Raw genomic sequence first — 18,421 nt, 5'->3', positions numbered from 1 at the left:
GAAAAGTTAACCACGTCAGCGAACGTGAGGGAGCGCCGGCGAGCGTGAGACCTTTCTTTTGGGACTTCTCCGACAGGCGCCTGATCAACTGAAAGGTAAGCAGAATACCTATTACTGAAACGTTAAAATTCTGCTATTGGATTTTTAAATTATGGAGAAGTGACTATAGAAAGGGGATATCGGGAATAGGAGATTCCGAAAAGGTTGTAATATACCTAGAGTCGGAATTGATGACGATCCCAGAACGGTCGTTTTGAGATAGAGAAAACGGTCGTATGAAACAAAGGAACAAGAGATTCCGGAAAGAGTTGTATGCAGGAGTTATTTTAAAGTCTTCAGCAGGGAAACGACTGGGTCCACAGATGTTTGATTCCTAGAATTGATTCTAAAAAAAAAAAAAAAAAAAAAAAAAAGTAACAATAATTCCTAGAATTGAACATACTAAAATTCCAAATTTATCCGGAGACTTGATCTAGATTGAATTGGTGAAAATGGAAGGATGTGAGAGTGCGGGAGAATGTGGAGAATGGAATGAATTGACAATTTTGTATGCAGATGTGGAAGCACAGGTTCTGAGTGGTGTTCAAGTTAAAAAAACAACCAAAAATAAGACGCGAGTTGGTGAAACAATTTAGTACTTTAAAAGAAAATGTACATTTTGTAGGTCAAAAGCATGAATGGAATATGAATAACTTGTCCATTGCTTTGCGGAAAGTAGAGCATGACGCCACAGCTAAGGAGGTGGAACTCCGAAGGAGAAAAGAGGAGGTGTGGAGGTGGAGGCGGGGGTCGATACTGAGAAAGGAGGAGGAGTTGGAACAGCATAGATTGGCAATACACAACCTGGTAATTGCGTCAATAGCTTTGGCTGCGGTGAGGGCCCCCACCTAGATCGAACCAACTTTGACTCTTGTACCTTCAGCGCCTCCACTGAATAATAAAGCTCCATTAAAACCTCACGGTATACCCATACAAGCACCAATTGTGACTTTAGGTGGACGATTGATCCTTGACGTTGAGAATGAGGAGGAAGCTATGTCCTCCGAGGCAAAAGGCCTCATAGGAAAAGCATGTAATCTCGAACACGCGAAAGATAGGACAGAACGATCCTGAGTTGACTTGACTGACCGAGAGGACAATGATGAAAAAGAAATGACCAAAGGGACTCGACAGAAAAATGAAATAAAGAAAGGTAGGAAAAAAGGAAAAGATGACTTGACTGACAATCTTATACTGTTTGAGGACGCGAATCGACAATCAGACTATAACTCAGATAATGATTCAGACATTGCAGGTGAACAGGAGAATGAGAGTGTGGACATGTATAAACAGGCTCTACCAGATTTGGGATCTCATTACGCCCTTCGCCCACGTAACAATGGGGCAAAAGAGACACCAGACAAGACTGCCGCGCCAAAACCAAAGCCCAGCGCAAAGCGGGTACAAGCTACATCTGGAGGTATGTATCCCCTCCGCCCTCAGGGAGCAGAAATGATATTTGAACCTCTTGGTCTTAGAGATGTGGCTACATTGGCTGACCAACTCCCTCCAATGGCAAATGGAGGAAGTACATGGCTGATGAAGTTTTTGGCCCTAATGAGCGGACAGAATTGTGCGCTTGGTGACATGAGACAGGCCATATCAGCTTCCTGCTCTCATCATCAATTACAAATGATAGAGGAGGAAGCAGAAACTATCAGGTACCCACACGAAACCCCATTGTCCCAGGTATCGGGCGCCTTATTTACGGCAATTAAAAATACCTTCCCAAGATCCCATGACATGGCTCCAACCGTGTTTCCATACATCGATGGAGTGGGAGGTCCGGTACACTATGAAAAGTGCATTAATGCCTGGATAGATAGTACCGGCCGACACCCATCGGGCAGATTAGATAATATCCTCTTATTCCGAACAGCTGTTGTCGAGGGTCTTCCAGAACCTGTGAAAAAGGAGTTGAAAAAGGACCCTGACTTGTTGACTGGTGATGAACCAAGGTTTAAACGTCACCTGTCTCACCATTGTAAGATGTATGATAACGAGAAGGTAAAAGAAAAAGCCGAGTCGCTAAATATGAATTCTGCTCTGGTAAAATTACAACTTTCCAAATTTTATAGTGAATCCAAAAAATCTAAACAGGAAAAGACAAACCAATCTGCCCAGATGTTCCAGGGCCATGGTCGGGCTCGAGATGGTGGTCAGTTCCATGATGGATACGGTGGTCGCAGGGGTGGTTTCTCTGGTGGCCGGGGAAAAGGGTACTCGAGACCGGGCCAACAAGACAACTGTTTTACATGTGGCCGTCCTGGACACTGGAGACATGAGTGTCCCAGTCAGCGACAGTACCCGCGGCAACCCCCAACACAACAGGGGGGGCCACCACATCAACAGCGGCCCACGCGCGGAGGAGCAAGAGGCACTGGCAGACCATGGCGGTCACAGCAGCCAGCTCAGTCAACTGGACAATATTACCAGGGTGGAGATGATCCTCACAGTCCATGGGATCCTCCACACTCCGAATAGGGGTGCCCGAGAGGCTCGGTAAGCAGGGGAACGGCAGACCCAATGCTTCATATGAGAATCAACGGCGTCCAAACATCAGCTTTGGTGGACACGGGAGCAACATACTCATCTTTGAACATGCCGCTCACAGCCGGTTGTCTCTCCTCTTCAACCATAACTTTGGTCGGCTTCTCGGGATCTCCTCAAGCTCTGCCTATTACCAGACCGCTGCAAACGGAAATACCCCACCTAAAACAGACTCTATTTCATTCCTACGTCCATTCACCCCAAACACCTGTGAATTTAATGGGAAGAGACTTGTTGATGTCTATTGGAGCTACCATCTTATGTGGGCCGGATGGCCTCACAGTGACTTTACCAAATGGTGCAAAGATTCCGTGTTCGCAACCAGTACGAACATGTGGACAATGGTTGATGTGTCCCTTGCAACAAGACACCGAGGTAGCAACAATCTATTGGTCATGTCTTGAGCCTGAAACTCCGGCCACTGGGGGACTGTTGTTTGTTTATCACCAGTGGAAATCATTCATTGATTCACTCCGGCCTTACCATCCGCCCAAGGATGACTTTCATTGTACTTTGTTTTATGACACAGAAGATGACTTAGTCTATCGAGACCGTTTTCAGAAGGTTCTTGGAACACCCTGGAAATTGAAATCCACCAAAATATTTGTGGGTCCAGAAGGCGTAGCTTCATATGTTGATTTGGACGAATCGCAAAAAGTGTGGTACAAAATGTCGGATACAGCCGACCCCCACATTTCTTTGGCTCTGTCTTATGGTCACGAAGCTCGTCAACTCGGTCCCATGGTCAAGAAACTTCTTAAAGTCACTGACTGGCAGTCCACTGACCTACCAGGGCTGACTTATTCCAAATTGCATGACTCTTATCAGATTGACCCACATGCCCCATTGATAAACTCCTCCATTTTGGAGGAACAAATCTTGACTCGAGAACATGGTAGGGAATTGACTGATCACCACCAGACAGAGGAGTTACTGAAAACTATTCCGGACACATTGTGGTCATCAGGACCATTTGATGTAGGACATTGTGTTAAAATTCCACCTGTAATGTTAAAAATAGATGAGAGTGCCATCATCCACAGGCCACAATATAGATGGACTCCAGATGCGGACAAAGGTATGGAAGACACTCTAGGTGGACTGTGGGACGCAGGTGTGATAGAACTTTCTAACTCACGATGGAACACGGCATTGAGACCAGTACTTAAGGCGGATGGACAGAGTTACCGTATGGCACATGACCTTAGACCTGTGAACGACGCGACGCTGACTCCGATCCTACCAGTACCCGACCCCCATAGAATGTTGACTTCGCTCAGTCCAGTGTATCAATGGTTTACTTGTATTGATCTAGCTAACGCCTTTTTCTGTGTACCTTTGCATCCTTCAGCCAGACAGTACTTTGCGTTCACCTATCGTGGTGTCCACATGCAGTATCAGCGCCTGCCACAAGGGTTTAAAAACTCACCTGGTATTTTTAATCAGTGTCTGAAGGACCTGTTACAAGACCTAACGTTACCTGAAAACTCTGTTCTTTTACAGTATGTGGATGACCTTTGCATTGCGACAACCACTTCTGAAATCTGTCTGGCGGTCACTAGGATGGTCCTGCTAAAACTTCATAATATTGGTTTCAAAGTGTCAAAGAAGAAGCTTCGGTGTTGTCGAAGAGAAGTAACTTTTCTAGGCCGTGTTGTGTCAGCCAAAGGACTGTCCATGTCACCTGAACATCGAAAAACCATTTTGTCTCATTCCAGGCCCCAAACCGTCAAAGACATGTTGTAATTTCTGGGTCTCTGTGGCTACAGTAGGACCTATATACCATGTTATGTGGACAAGACACATACACTTCGCGTTCTGGTAAAAGACAAAGGTGTTAAGAATCTTAGAGCACAACTTGATTGGACGTAAGAAGCAGATGAAACCTTTGTGTCTCTGGTTCAAGAACTGGCCTCTGCGGCTGCCCTGGCCAACCCTGATTTTGACAAACCTTTTCATCTTGATGTGTCTAACTCGGCGACTACAGTAAATGCTGTTTTATTTCAGAAGGTTTCGACGACTAGGCGGGTATTGATGTATTGTAGCGTAACACTAGATGGTGTTGAGCTTCGTCAACCAGAGTGTACTCGTTATGCAGCAGGGCTCGCTAAAGTGCTTCTTAAAACAGCTCATACAGTGATGGGACATCCCATATATGTTCTGACTGATCATGGGGTATCGGCGTATGTGGCTTCATCAGCATTTAACTTATCATCGCTTCGACAGTCTAGACTTTTACGTATTCTCACAGCTCCAAACATCAATTACGTTCACACAGGTATCAATATGGCGGATAACATTCAGCTAGGACCACATGAATGTGCTATGAGGGTTAATCACCAAAGGTACGTTCGGCCTGATCTCAATACTAAACCGCTTACATTTGGTTGCATCATGTTTACAGATGGTTGTTGTTGGAGAGACCATTCAGGACGTCTCTGTGCGGCGGCTGCCGTATTGGAGAGCAAGGGGGATGACTTCGTGCCTTGTGCCCACAAAAGGAGGGAATTGTGGGATGGACTGGCTAACTGGCTTAATAATTGTTTATTCTTGTCTTACCATGTGTCATACTGGTTTTACCTTTGTTTGATAAGATCGTAGAATGCAAGGTAGACTAGCCAAACTGGTTTTACAATTGAATTAAAAGATCGTGGAATGTAAGAAAGACTAACTAGTTGGCCTTGCAATTGTTTGTTCGCCTCGCGAAATATAAGAAAGGCTGGCTAACAGGGTTTGCAATTGTTTCCTTGAATTGTGGGATGAAAAAAAGGTTCAACTTCAGGAGAACCTGTCACTCTCCAGGTTATCCAGGGTCAAGTGCACACTTGGAAACTTTCATATTCGACCAAAATGTGCTTATCAGCGCATAAAAAGCACATTTGGTGGTACGCGGAAAGAATGGCAGCAGACAAAAAGGCTATTTAGAAAGATATCACCACTACGCAGAAGATCGTCGGCTACTCTGCTCTCACTGGAAGACATTGCCAGCCCTCGTTACCTCAGCAGAGCCAGGGACATGATCAGGGACCCATGCCACCCTGGTCACAATCGGTTCCAGCTGCTGCTCTCTGGCAGACAGACGCTGTAAGTTTCCCACATCCGTTGGGACTCTAAACTTGGGGTAACACAACACAATCCCTTCTGTGTAATAACTTCGGGTGAGGTAATATGAATAGACATTAGGTACAAGGTGATCTGACACCTACATGCTGAATGAAGGTAAGTGAAAGACAGTGAGAGGTAAGAGATCCACTCAAGGGGTGGTGATGCAATGTATCCATAAAGGCAGAATTGTAAATTAAGAGTCTGGAGTCATAACTTGTAAAACTGTGTAAAAATGTCAGAGACACAAATGACATAGTGTAATATCATCAAATTTTATAATTTAATAAGTTTTTCATTTGGCATCATTCTAATGGCTAGATATTAAGTTATAATGAAAACTATGATACTTGGCCAAAACGTGATTTTCAGCGCATGAAACGCACGTTAAGCCAATAAAAACTGAAATGTTCCCCTGCTGCGAAACAAACTGTCAGAGACACATTGTTACTGTGTATATAGTGTATAATTGTCCAATTCAAGTAAGTTTTTCATTTGGCATCATTCTAAGTGATATAAATTAAGTTATAGTGAAAATTATGATACTTGGCCAAAACGTGATTTTCAGCGCATGAAACGCACGTTAAGGCAATAAAAACTGAAATATTCCCCTGCTGCGAAACAAACTGTCAGAGACATATAGTTACTGTGTATATAGTGTATTATCGTCCAATTCAAGTAAGTTTTTCATTTAGCATCATTCTAAGTGATAGAAATTAAGTTATAGTGAAAACTATCATACTCGGCCAAAACATGATTTTCAGCGCATGAAACGCACGTTAGCAATAAAAACTGAAATGTCCCCCTGCTGCGAAACAAACTGTCAGAGAAACATAGTTACTGTGTATATAGTGTAAAATCGTCCAATTCAAGTAAGTTTTGCATTTAGCATCATTCTAAGTGATAGAAATTAAGTTATAGTGAAAATTATGATACTAGCCCAAAACGTGATTTTCAGCGCATGAAACGCACGTTAAGGCAATAAAAACTGAAATGTTCCCCTGCTGCGAAACAAACTGTCAGAGACACATAGTTACTGTGTATATAGTGTATTATCGTCCAATTCAAGTAAGTTTTTCATTTAGCATCATTCTAAGTGATAGAAATTAAGTTATAGTGAACATTGTGATACTTGGCCAAAACGTGATTTTCAGCACATGAAACGCACGTTAAGGCAATAAAAACTGAAATGTTCCCCTGCTGCGACACAAACTGTCAGAGGCACATAGTTACTGTGTATATAGTGTATTATCGTCCAATTCAAGTAAGTTTTTCATTTAGCATCATTCTAAGTGATAGAAATTAAGTTATAGTGAAAATTATGATACTAGCCCAAAACGTGATTTTCAGCGCATGAAACGCACGTTAAAGCAATAAAAACTGAAATGTTCCCCTGCTGCGAAACAAACTGTCTGAGGCACAAAGTCGCTGTGTATATAGTGTAAAATCGTCCAATTCAGGTAAGTTTTTCATTTGGAATCATTCTAAGTGATAGAAATTAAGTTATAGTGAAAATTATGACACTTGGCCAAAACGTGATTTTCAGTGCATGAAACGCACGTTAAGGCAATAAAAACTGAAATGTTCCCCTGCTGCGAAACAAACTGTCAGAGGCACATAGTTACTGTGTATATAGTGTAAAATCGTCCAATTCAAGTAAGTTTTTCATTTAGCATCATTCTAAGTGATAGAATTTAAGTTATAGTGAAAATTGTGATACTTGGCCAAAACGTGATTTTCAGCACATGAAACGCTAGTTAAGGCAATAAAAACTGAAATATTCCCCTGCTACGAAACAAACTGTCAGAGGCACATAGTTACTGTGTATATAGTGTAAAATCGTCCAATCCAAGTAACTTTTGCATTTAGCATCATTCAAAGTGATAGAAATTAAGTTATAGTGAAAACTATGTTACTTGGCCAAAACGTGATTTTCAGCGCATGAAACGCACGTTAAGGAAATAAAAACTGAAATGTTCCCCTGCTGCGAAACAAACTGTCTGAGGCACAAAGTTACTGTATATATAGTGTATTATCGTCCAATTCAAGTAAGTTTTTCATTTAGCATCATTCTAAGTGATAGAAATTAAGTCACTTAGAATAATGCTAAATGCAAAACTTACTTGAATTGGACGATTTTACACTATATACACAGTAACTTTGTCTCTGACAGTTTGTTTGGCAGCAGGGGAACTTTTCAGTTTTTATTGCCTTAATGTACTTTTCATGCCCTGAAAATCACGTTTTGGCCAAGTATGATTGTTTTCATTATAACTTAATTTCTAGCCATGAGAATGATGCCAAATGGATAACTTACTTGAATTGGATGATTTTTCACTATATACACAGCAACTATGTGTCTCTGACTGTTTGTTTGGCAGCAGGGGAACATGTAAGATTAGACAAATTATCTTTGCAAAAGCTTGTTCATATTGTATACATTTTTGTGAGTATAACAGCATCGTAGTCATCCTTATGGCTGACATGTCAGCATAAACACCCAACTGTCTGACTGAATAAACAATCTTAGTCTTGTGATTGGGGTGACATGTCAGCACAAATACTCAACTGTCTGACACTGATCAATTACTTTTTGCCCTGCAAATGACTGAAATTTATCTGTCCAAAGTCTTATTGACAACTGTCAGTTTTTCCTGTATTTAAGACACACACACTGGTCATTCGACTAGAGTTGCAGGAACATCGCGTTGAACAGGACCCTACTGTAGGAACTCTCACTGTCCACTTTGCAGTCTGGTAATAAACCAGTTGGTCCGGGACCAATAAAAGTAGAAAAAGAATTAGCAAGGGCTTTATAGTCTTGGTCTGTTAATAGAGTCAGGGACTTAACTAAGACAAAGTCAGGGACTTTTGGTCTTTGTGTGTTCAGAGATGTTGGGTTAATCACAAAGTAGAGATCAATTTCGGGTTTTTTAGAAAATAATTGTTGTTTAAACTATTAAGTAGGTGATCAATATGGGTCAGAAAGCAACAAAAGGGATGGGTTTATTGTCAGATTGCAAAATGAAAATCGGAGAGTTACCGGGACGAGATATCATGGTCCAGCTTGGGCTAAGCCTAGTGGCCACCCAAAATGGCCTCCGACCCAGGGAATTACAGACCAAAAATATCTTCCACACCACCACATCTAACAGCTTCTACTCTCTCGACATTGTCGGGAATGATTCTGCCAAGGTAGCTGAAAGTCTAAGAGAACAGTCTGAAGATATCTGCCCAGCAGCACCAGGACAGGAACAACAAACATGGCCATTACATGTCACCCTGAAGTTCATGGGAGACCGGACGACAAGTGGTTAAACCAATTCTCACAGTTGCCCACTCAACGAATCATAATTAACCACGTATATGCAACTGACCTAATGGACAACCCATTGCCCCCGGACACATTGCCTATGGGGATGGATCATCATCAAAAACCCTGGATGGAGAAAAACACAACGTATATGCCGTGGTGACTCAAAAAGACAACCTCAAGACAGGATGACTCCCCGGCGACTGGTCTGCACAAGCCGCAGAAAAAGTGGCACTGACAGAGGCATGTAGACTATTCCTAGAACAAGACGTGACGGTGGAAAGACACAGCCCAATCCCTGCTGAATTCCTAAGAGAAATGCAAAATCATGCCCCAGAAGAAGAGAAACTGCAATGGGAAACAGAAGGAGCCACTCAACACAAGAATGGACTCTATGCAGTAGAAAACAAGCCATGCGTGACAAGATCATTGTTTGAAGTAATTGCCAAATTGAGCCATGGGAGGAGCCATGTCTCAACAGGAGGGATGATCAGTACAGTACAACAAACAATGCATGTTCCCAGAGGTCTCCAAACTTCAATTTTTTTGGCAGAAACTGTCTGAACTGCTGTGGACACAACTCTCAAGGCAATGAACGACCCAAGCATGGAACTAGGCAAACAGGAACATATCCCTTCGAGCTTCTGAACATGGATTTCATCAAACTGAACCAAAGTGCTGGACTCGTCGAACAAACCATTAGAACAGTAAAACTCAGACCCAGAAAAACCATGGAAGACACAGGAAAACCATGGCAAGAATGCCTGAGCCTGGTAGAAACGTACATGAAAATCATTCCAACAGCACAGGGATGCACACCATTTGAGGCAGTGAACGACAGACCCTTCCACTTAACAATGTGGGAAAAAGATCTGGTGGTAGAAGAGAAAAGAGAAACAGATTCCCTCACTAAGTGGTTATGCAAAATGTTCCAAGAAAGAACTGTGATGAATGCAAAATAATCTGCCGACATCTTCTCTGTCTCCCACAGAGGAGGTCCTGTCCCCAGGAGACCTGGTACTCGTCAAGGTGATAAAAAGAAAGTGCTGGTCTTCTCCACGTTGGGACGGACCTCACCGTGTGATTTTGGCCATCATCATCACCGCTCTGTGTTCAACCACATGGGGGGAACGTACCAGAACCTTGGTACACTCCCACTGGAGGAGAATGCCCCACTAGCTGGTTCAGGAAACGATCAGGGGCCCCCAGATCTGCATCCCATTAACCAAGACACCAATCGTCGTTCAAGTCCCTTTGCTCAGCCTACAGCTTACTCACTTGGGATTACACAGGACTGACTCCAGTTATTTTTATTGGTACCTACAAGCTCCCAGAGTCTGAGTGGTCTGGCCAGACACCTTGGACCAGGTCCTCCTCCATACAGGCTACAAAACCATCACATGGCCCCTTTCCAAAGAAGCTACCACCATGACCGCTAACTTCACCAAGTTAGCCACCACCATCAAAGATGTTAAACATATGCTAGACCTTACGACCAATATCCAACAAAAAGGCTGCATCAACCTATGCCTCCGACCAGACCGACCAGGAAAAGGCCCCCTCTTTACTATCACCATCCGCACTACTAGTCCAGCCATGGTCCCCAAAGTGATTGGTGTGAACCCCTTCGTACAACCATCCGCCACACGCCTACTCAAAATCCGTCCGGCAGGAACACCTAAGCCTGAGTAGATACACCTTATTCTCGCCCATGTCCAAACACAGGAAGAAAACGACTACAACCTGATGATGAGGAACAGTTGGTACAGATACACCGCACTCACAGCCCGTGCCACAACCAATGAGTTGTTATGTCTGTTCCCTCTTGCCTACTGCCGTAGCCCAACCACAGCTATGGGCCAACCGACAGAACGAAGAACTCGCCAACCTCACCTACAACTGTATTCTGGGTAATTTGAGAGAATCCTTCCAGCAAAGCTCGACCGCCTACATACCATGGTCGCAGTACCATTAGCAGCTACAGTCAATACCGCAACGTATGTCCAGTGCAACAACCGAACAGACTGTTATCCATCCTGTTTCAACTTCAGCGGACCGGATCCGAAGACCCCTTTAGACCAACTTCACGTCACCAGGTGTGCCGAGATCAGACACATTCCTTCCCAATCATGGACAGTACTGGACAGAATATGGTGGCTCTGCGAAAGGCAAGTGTATATGATCATCCCCACCAATACAACTGGGCTCTGTGTCCCTACATCTGCATCCGACCACACGTACGTTCTAACAGCAGACTCGATTCCAACTGTCGACGCCAACCCACATCTACCCACCAGGCGTCAACGACGGAGCTTTGATTTCTTCCCCCATGATTCAGTTTGGGGCTCGGATGTCCCCCTCTAATACAAACAATGGTCAGTCTCCTCCAAAATCATGATGGCGGTGTTCCCCAGGGTAGGAACAGCGAAGAACACCCTACGTCTGGAAACCATTGACTACAGATTCCAGGCCCGACACTAATCAATTACTTGTTGCCCTGCAAATGACTGAAACGTATCTGTCCAAAGTCTTAGGGACAACTGTCAGTTTTGCCTGTATTTAAGACACACTCACTGGTCATTCGACTAGAGTTGCAGTAACATCGCAGTGAACAGGACCCCACTGTAGGAACTCTCACTGTCCACTTTGCAGTCTGGTAATACATATTTTCTATTTAAATTTATCTCACTCTTTCTTAGCCTGCTCCTGAAGTTGTATTTTCAGACCTAACAAACATTTCAGTTTTTTTGCCCTAATGTGCGTTTCATGTGCTGAAAATCACGTTTTGGCCAAGTATCATAGTTTTCACTATAACTTAACCTAACCCTAACCCTAACCCTAACCCTAACCCTAACTTCCATCACTTAGAATGATATCAAATGAAAAACCTACTTAATTTGGACGATTATACACTATATACTCAGTAACTATGTGTCACTGACAGTTTGTTTCGCAGCGGGGGAACATTTCAGTTTTTATTGCCTTAATGTGCATTTCATGCGCTGAAAATCACGTTTTGGCCAAGTATCATAGTTTTCACTATAACTTAATTTCTAGCACTTAGAATGATGCAAAATGAGAAACTTACTTGAATTGGACAATTATACACTATATACACAGTAACTATGTGCCTCTGACAGTTTGTTTCGCAGCAGGGGAACATTTCAGTTTTTATTGCCTTAACGTGCGTTTCATGCGCTGAAAATCACATTTTGGCCAAGTATCATAGTTTTCACTATAACTTAATTTCTAGCACTTAGAATGATGCTAAATGCAATACTTACTTGAATTGGATGATTTTACACTATAGACACAGTAACTATGTGCCTCTGGCAGTTTGTTTCGCAGCAGGGAACATTTCAGTTTTTATTGCCTTAACGTGCATTTCATGCGCTGAAAATCACGTTTTGGCCAAGTATCATAATTTTCACTATAACTTAATTTCTATCACTTAGAATGATGCTAAATGAAAAACTTACTTGAATTGGAGAATTATACACTATATACACAGTAACTATGTGTCTCTGACAGTTTGTTTCGCAGCAGGGGAACATTTCAGTTTTTATTGCCTTAACGTGCGTTTCATGCGCTGAAAATCACGTTTTGGCCAAGTATCATAGTTTTCACTATAACTTAATTTCTATCACTTAGAATGATGCCAAATAAAAAACTTACTTGAATTGGACAATTATACACTATATACACAGTAACTATGTGTCTCTGACAGTTTGTTTCGCAGCAGGGGAACATTTCAGTTTTTATTGCCTTAACGTGCGTTTCATGCGCTGAAAATCACGTTTTGGCCAAGTATCATAGTTTTCACTATAACTTAATTTCTATCACTTAGAATGATGCTAAATTATTAGGTTCATTAATAATTACCTTCGTCCGTAATTATCAATAACTGCAGGAAGACATCTTATTCAATTATTGACATTTAATTAAATAGAAATGGATACAACAGATAAAAGCCTCCGAAGGGGAGAGTCAGCAAGTGTCACCTTACAACTTCCGAACGTCTCACCGAATAGACGTTTTCGTCCCACTCTTATGGTCATGAATCAAAACAAGTTACAGAGTTGTTGATCATTACATCACGTATGAGTAAAAACAACATCTGGGACTACAATAACAATCAAAGTTTTTTACTAATAACAAAAACAGGAGACTAGACCTAACAACATTTAGATTAGAGTAATTATACAACCTCCTTGACCTAATGAATCATATAATATAATCATAATCATATAATGGTTACATACAGAAAAACCCGAAGTGCACGGTTACATAACGATAACAACATTCTTGTTATTGGCCGAATAGCCCTGGCCTCGTCACCAAGGGCCCACCAAATCTCAAGGACCCAGATTGGGTGGATTGTTTTTATAACCATCCTGGAACAGGCCGTCCAGGTTAAAGATGACTTGGCAATACTCGTGACCTCGCAACACTTTTGAAAACAGAAAGAGAATGATTTAACAAAGTAATGAATTAATACAGAGAATAGAAAGAGAATGATTTAATAAAGAAATGAATTAATATAACTATTATAATAGTAAAACAGAATAAACCCAACATTCCCCCGTTTTTATAATATGTATGTTATTAGTCATTTCTTAGTAATCACTAAATGGTAATGTCGGGTGCCTGTGATTTTTCCCGCCTACTCCTTACTCCCATGGCTGGTCTGAAAGAGAAAGAACATAATTATATTCGTCCAATTGGTCCTCGGATTTACCGTACTCCTGGACCTCACTGCTTTCCCCAAACCGTCCCATAAGATACAACTCATGTACTTTAGAATTTGTAGGGGCAATTGCAGTATTTATAAGTCGGCTTAGCAAGGAGCGCAAACAGGGGATAATACAGCACCCACACAATGTTAGGATAGCGGTTATTGTGCCAATAGTCACCATGAAGGATGTAGCCAAATCTTTATATTTTCCAAAGGTCTTATCCCACCAATCTGACAATGCGGACGTATCTACTCCAGAATGCTCTTGCATATTGCGGTTCAGTGTTTGCAGGCCAGTAATGGCCCTGGTGAGAGATCCACTGGGTGACGTGTTGTTCGGTATGAAGGTGCAACATTCTTTTCCAAACATTGCACACACGCCCCCTGTTTCAGCAAGGATCATATCCAGCGCTATGCGATCCTGGAACGCCATCAGACTGGTAGCTGCCAGTTGCTCCTTTATGGCCACAAATCCCTGTTCAGTATAATTTCCGAGTTTTTGGACATTGTAATGTAAGTAATTTATTCTATCCACATTTTGTTTGGGGTGATTAGAAGGAAGATAGACTCCCAACCTGCTGCGATCTGATTAGCCAGCTTATACTCATCTGGTACGCCCCGGGGGATGCCAATCGCATCAATGTATGTTGGATCTCCTTCCCTCCATGCCTCTCGACGATGTCGGGAGGGACGACCCTTCAGCATCTCCGAATTTTGAGCCGCCAATTGTATCTCCTCCACTGTGGATGGAAAAACAGACACTGGTAAGAGCAGTGAGACCAAAGCACATAGTCCTACCGCGTTTTGACAGGAATCGTATATTTTATCTCCACCACACAACCACCACAGGTCAGATCGTGATATTAGGGGTGCAGTTGTTTTTAGAACGCCGGCACACCACATCTCATTTATCGCCCCCAGCTTCAGACCATGCCCTGTAAGGTTTAAGCAGGAAAAATGATTAAAGGCAACATGTTTTGAAAATGTGGGTATCTCCTTTTCACCTTTTGTAACAGAGTATACCTTATTCCACTTCTCACAATTGGGACTTACATCTTTTTTTGTCATTACCTCTGTTACACAATCAAAAGTAATCTGCGCGGGTATTATTCGTAAAAGAGGCCGAGGCCCCATACATGCTACACAAGATTGATTTATAGCGCCATTTGTACTTCCCATTAGCAGTAACCAATTATTCCATGTTTGGGAAACCCCTGTCGCAGTAATGAATTCCTCATCCCTGGTCATTTTCCCCTTTAATCTGATTATGGCCGAACCGGGCGTCCCCTTCTCCAAATTTTCTCCCTCAAGATCCATAAGCGTGGTTATTTCTGTTGAGACACAAATGTAGAATTTGAAAAACATGTCTTCTCCACTTGCCCATGGTCTTAGGAAATACATTTGACAAGGCCCTTTTCCACATTTAATTTTTTCCGTCTGGATCACTATCTTTAATCCTTTCAACGTATGGGTTTATTTTATCAGGGGTCTGATGATTTTCGCGCAAGGTCGTGTACTCCACGTTTTCCAATCTTGACCAGTTTCTGCGACAAGGCTCCCCCAATCCTCATACTGAACCGTTATATACCACTCATACCCTCCCCCATAGGCTGATCCCTTGTATGTTGTTTGGGATAATCGTGTTTCTAAAGTTAATTTCTCCCAGAAAAGGTAGATTTCCGCAGTCTTATTTTCTGGAAAACAGAATATTTTGTATGCGTTTTCCCTTGGAACAATATCTTTGAAACACGTTTGTAAATTTGATTTGGTGGGTGTTGTCATGTCGTATAATTTTTTTCCCAGGGACAGCTTCCCTTTTTACCCTTTTGTAAGAAGGTGTATCCTCGATTGAAACGCCTCCTCCTCTTTCTCCAATTGTAGAAAGCAGCCCTACTGTGGATGGGAATAGAATCACAAACATCAATCCCATTGCCCTAAGGGCAATGATTGTTTTTGTTTTTAACATGACCTTTTGGTTTTCTCTGGGAGAGTTTTCCTTTGGAACGTTTCAATTGAGATAACCTTCTTACTGTGGGAAAGATGGATCCAGGTAGCTCTCTCAGCTATCTTGATAGCAGTTGGGGTGGTCAGCAACACTTGGTATGGACCTTCCCACTTGGCGTCGCTCCAGTGTTTCTTTTTAATGCTGCGTATCAGCACCCAGTCTCCAGGAACCACTGTCGCTTCGTCCGTTTCCTGTTGAGAAGCAAAATCTCCCTCTGGTAACTTAAGTTCGGTGCGCTTTTCTAAAGATTTCCGCATGTAGTCTGCTTAATTTGCCTCATCATCCAATTCCCATTGTGTAGTGACTAATGGTAATTTGTAGGGTCTACCGAACAGGACTTCATATGGGGTTAATCCATTTGAAGCTGTGATGTTAATATATAATTTTACTAAATCAATGCATTCAGTCCATGGCCTTTTTGTTTCTTCCATGCATTTGTTTAGTCTATTTTTTATGGTTCCATTCATTCTTTCGACAAGGCCAGCTGATTGTGGATGGTATGCGCAATGATTTCACAGCGAAATATGGAACCTAGTGCCAATTCCTTCAATTATTTTATTAACAAAATGAGTACCATTATCACTATAGATGGTTTCTGGTATTCCATATCTTGGAATTATATCCTTACATAATGCCTTTGCTACTGTTAAAGCATCCGGGGTTTTTGCTGGGAAAATCTCAACCCATTTTGAAAAGGCATCCACAATGACTAAACAATATTTTTTTCCTGCACTCTTACTTAATTCAATAAAATCCATATGTATTTTTTGAAATGGATATGTAGCTTTTGGGAATTGTCCGCGTTTTGGCCGTACGGCCCCTTGGGAATTATGCCGAGCACAAATCAAACATGCTCTACAGAAATGTTTTGCGTATAAATTAAAACCGTACGTCTTGTAGTGGCGTTGTACTAAGGCCACCATCCCCCCTGTTGAGACATGTGACTTCCCATGAATCAAAATAGCAGCCCATCTAAACAAGTTTTTTGGTAAGATTGGCTTCCCCTCAATACTGGTATAAACCCCATTTTTAATTTTGCCCCATTGTCAATCCATATTTTAAATTCCAATTGAGGACTCTGTATCTGCATTTTTGCCAAAATGTCTTCCGATAGTATATTGTTTTTATATACAGAGTCAGTCATCCCAATAAAGGGTCTCCCTGCAGCTTCCTTCGCTGTCTTATCAGCAAAGGCATTTCCCAGGGAAACCTGATCCTTTTTTGAAGTGTGTGCCGCACATTTACAAACAGCGATTTGTTTTGGAAGCTGAACTGCGGCTATCAGTTGTTGCAATAATTTGGCATGAGTCACTGCTTTACCCGTAGACGAAACCATGCCCCTATTTGCCCAATAACTAGCAAAAACATGGCACGACGAGTACGCATATTGACTATCGGTATAAATCGTAACAACACCGTTGGTCATCAAAATGCATGCTTCCCTTTCAACCAATTCTGCTGTTTGTGCTGAGTAATTTGGTGGCAATGGTTCTGCTTTTAAAACTTTAGTCGCGGTGACAACCGCATACCCTGCCCTTAATTTTCCCATTTCATCTATCCTAGCAGAACCATCAACAAATAGGACTTCACCGCTGTCTAGCGGTTGATCTTTCAAATCTTTCCTACACCTTGTAGCCTCTTCAGCTAATGCTTGGCAATCATGCCGTTCCCCATCCCCTGGAATTGGCAACAAAGTAGCTGGGTTAATTTTGACGCACCTCTCGAGTGTGAGATGCGGTTGTGAAAGTAAAATGGCTATGCAAGACAAATGCCTGGCAGGAGACAAAAATTTCATATTAGTCTGTAATAACAATGCAGCCACTGCATGCGGCACCCTAAGGGTTACAGAATGAAAAAGTACTATTGTGGCGCTGCTCTCCACTGCCATGGAAGCAGCCACAACTGCACGCACACAGTGAGGTAGCGCGCAGGCCACCTTATCTAATCTGGTTGAAAAATATGCAACAGGCCTCAATTTCCCTCCGAAATCCTGAGTTAAAACAGACGTCATGTACTCTCCTCTACAGTCCACCATTTGCACAAAGGGTTTATTATAATTAGGTAACGCCAAAATCCCACTAGTAACTAGCATCTGTTTTATTGTACAAAACGCATTCTCAGCCTCTGCCGTCCAATTCAGAGCCGAGTTCATTTTTAACCCATCTTCATTCATTAATTTAGAAAGGGGGGAAACAATTTCTGCATAATTTGGAACCCACGTCCTGCAGTAATTAGTAAGACCCAAAAATGACATGATTTGTCTTTTAGTTAGCGGCTTGGGTGCTTCCAACACCACCCTCTTTCTGTCATCCAAAATCTTTTTCCCACCTTTCACCAGATTATGTCCCAAATATTTCACTTGTTCTTTAGAAAACTGCAATTTATTTCTGCTTATTTTGTGGCCCTCCGACGCCAGGTGCCTTATCAATGTCACAGTGTCCTTTTTACACACTTCCACACTAGGCGACGCCACAAGCACATCATCCACATACACAATAATCTGGCTGCCCCCCGGTGGCTGGAATCTTGCTACACTGCTACTCATTATCTGTGAATATATCGTGGGGCTTTCACAGTATCCTTGTGGTAATCTTGTAAAAGTATATTTTTTCCTACCAAACGTAAACGCAAACCAATATTGACTATCTCGATCTAATGGGATGGAGAAAAAAGCATT

This window comes from Stigmatopora nigra, chromosome 11 (assembly GCF_051989575.1).
Source record: "Stigmatopora nigra isolate UIUO_SnigA chromosome 11, RoL_Snig_1.1, whole genome shotgun sequence".
NCBI lineage: Eukaryota > Metazoa > Chordata > Actinopteri > Syngnathiformes > Syngnathidae > Stigmatopora > Stigmatopora nigra.
This window is presented reverse-complemented; position numbering follows the sequence as displayed.